Here is a 2,625-nt window from a genome sequence, read left to right on the forward strand (position 1 = left end):
ATTAACACATTTAATAGTTTAATACAAATGGAGCCACTCCAAAAACTATTTTGAATCGTACCAGGAAACCTAAAGAATCAATTTCAACATCATCAAACGTTATGAAAGCAGATCTTGGGAGTCAACTGCTGTCTGCTGTTTTTGAAAATCCAATTGATGTTATTTTTGGGGATAATGCCGCAACCAAACCAAGCCCATCTGATGGTACCATTGAGGATGATTCTACATCTCGGGCTAGCAACGAAACGTTATGTAGTGATTGGGATCAGGATACAAAGTCCATTCTTTCCGTAGATCAAGACTTTAAAGAGGTGAGATCGAAGATAAAACGTAAACGTGAAACGGATATGGAAATTGATTTATCAAAACATGTTTTTAAACCGACCGTTATTACAGATGCTATTATTAATCGTACAAATAGATTTTCTCTATTGGGCAATTTAGATATTGAGTCTAGTGTAAATTAAAAAATCATACATAACAGCACACGCACTTCTAAAAATAGTGAACCAACTAAGGCGGAAAGGAATTCTTTTTGCCTCCTATTTTCCTACAGAACGTCAATTTAACTTCTCTCATTGAGCAGCTGAAGGCTAAAAAAATTGAATTTAAAATTAAAAATCAATCTAATTCTACAAGCAAATTGTTTTTAAAAGATGCCACGACTCATGCTGAGATGATAGCGTTATTAAAGGAAAATAATATTGCTTCTTATACATATACTCCCAAAGAGTTCCAACGTCAAAGTATAGTCTGCAGAGGTTTACAGCCTGTTCCACGATCTCGAAAGAAAATTTGTGCGAACGAAGGCTACTCACTCACTTTCGTATAAGAATGCGTTCCACTAACTTTCGTTCTTTCTTTCGCATAGCCTTACGTGATTCAGTGTTGCTAAATATTTTTTTGGAAAAATTAATCGCGAAATAAAGCAAAAAAAGCGTCAAATGTCTAATTTAAACGCGAAAAAGCAGCAGTGGCTCTGTCTCAACTGACATTTCAGTTGTAAACAAACAAATTGTAAATAAACAAACAAAATAAAATTTTTAGTGATTGTGTTCAAACTATTTGTGCTCTTAGAAAATAAAAAAAAGAATATTTCCGTAGCCCTATTTTTTATGGAGGAGGTTCGAAATGTGCCACGGAGGCATTTAAGAGATGCTTCGAATTTATTTGAAGTACCTAACAACCAGTAAGTATGATTGTATTTTTACATTTTTGAAATAATAAAAAATGATTTTTTCTAGGTTTGTGGCCAACTTTCGTGTGTCGAAGGAAGTTTTCGGGCTCTTTTGGATATGATGGAAGAGAAGTGGGTGCCCGGTTGCAGAACTACCAAATCCGCCCCGATTTAAAACTTCTTCTGCTGCTTCCAAAAATTGGCATTCCTCTGGCGAACACAGGATTCTCCTCCATTTACTCAACTAGTGCCCGCAGCTGTGTAGTTGATGATTTTTTCGTGCTGGAATTGAGAAAATAAAAAAAATATATATTTGTTGTTCACATATTAAATTGCATTTATTATTTTTACTTACATTTTTGTTTCCATTTTCAATCAAGCAATGTTTATGTTAAAACAATTTTCCTTAATTGTTATTATACGATAGCAAACACACAAGTGACTGATTTTGACATTTGTGTTCGCATGCGTACGAAAGAAAAAAGATAGTGGAACGCAAAATTACACTGAAATGCTTACGTTTTCGTTCGCTTTGATTTTCGTGCAAATTTTCGTTCTGATAGATTTTAGTGGAACGGAAATCAGCTGTTTGTCGTGTAAAAGTTGTGCGAACGTGTTCTTTCGATATCGTGGAACTGGCTGTTATACTTTAAAATTGACATAAATGACATTAAGTCTGAAATAGATAAGTTCGTTCCGGATACTGTACAAACTGTTAAAAATTTTTCTACAGATTTCTCAAGAAAACACGGTGTTGATACTAGTTTGTTCTTAGTAAATTTAAAGGCAAATCGTAAAGCTAATGAGATTCTTGGTACAAGGTATATTCTTGAGCAAAGAGTGTATTGGGAAAAACCAAAAGCTTCCAACAAAATTCTCAGTGCTGGAGGTGCCAACAGTGGGGCCACTTTTCGAAAAACTGCAGTCGCCCTTTTTCATGCGTGAAGTGTAATAAAAAACATGAACCCGGTTCATGTGAAATAGGTTCCGACGATAAAGTATTTTGTGTTAACTGCAATACTTTTGGGCACACAGCTAACTTTAGGGGATGTAGCTCCGATAAGAAATTTCTCTCTTATAGAAACAAAATTGCTGAAGAATCAAAAGTACGGAAAATGGCTGCGATTAAAAATGTGTCAAGTCTTGTAAATGGCACAAACTGGGTTAGTGGTAATAGAACATTTGCTAATGTTCTTAGGGAAACAAATAGACCACAAGAGAAGCAGGAAAAACCTGTTTTAACTCAGGAAGTTTTAAAAGTAGCCAAAATGTTATACAATCCTGAATGTCTAACTTTAGAGGAAAGGATCAAGAATGTTTTAGGTAAATACAAACAAATGACAAAAGATCAAGCAAAGGCTGAATGCTTGAAATTAATGCAAGATGTCCAAGGTAAGTCTTTGAACTTAGTAACTTTTAATGTTGGCTCCCTAGTCAACTTAGCTAGA

At 34.7% G+C, this 2,625-nt stretch overlaps 2 long non-coding RNA genes across 3 annotated transcripts; one reads left to right on the plus strand and one right to left on the minus strand.

The window, feature by feature from the left end:
- Positions 1-750: 750 nt before the first annotated feature.
- On the plus strand, positions 751-1,509 carry LOC131803590 (uncharacterized). Of its 2 annotated transcripts, XR_009342671.1 has the most exons (3): positions 751-1,017; positions 1,078-1,189; positions 1,245-1,509. It is a non-coding gene; the product is annotated as an uncharacterized LOC131803590 (long non-coding RNA). The 2 variants fall into 2 exon arrangements; XR_009342670.1 differs by lacking the exon at positions 751-1,017 and having other exon boundaries at positions 1,024-1,189.
- Positions 1,148-2,059, minus strand: LOC131803589 (uncharacterized). Its single transcript, XR_009342669.1, has 2 exons — positions 1,533-2,059; positions 1,148-1,459 (listed from the first exon to the last, which is right to left on the minus strand). It is a non-coding gene; the product is annotated as an uncharacterized LOC131803589 (long non-coding RNA).
- Between the last annotated feature and the right edge of the window lie 566 nt (positions 2,060-2,625).

Source organism: Musca domestica, unplaced genomic scaffold (genome assembly GCF_030504385.1).
Source record: "Musca domestica strain aabys unplaced genomic scaffold, Musca_domestica.polishedcontigs.V.1.1 31, whole genome shotgun sequence".
Taxonomy (NCBI): Eukaryota; Metazoa; Arthropoda; class Insecta; order Diptera; family Muscidae; genus Musca; species Musca domestica.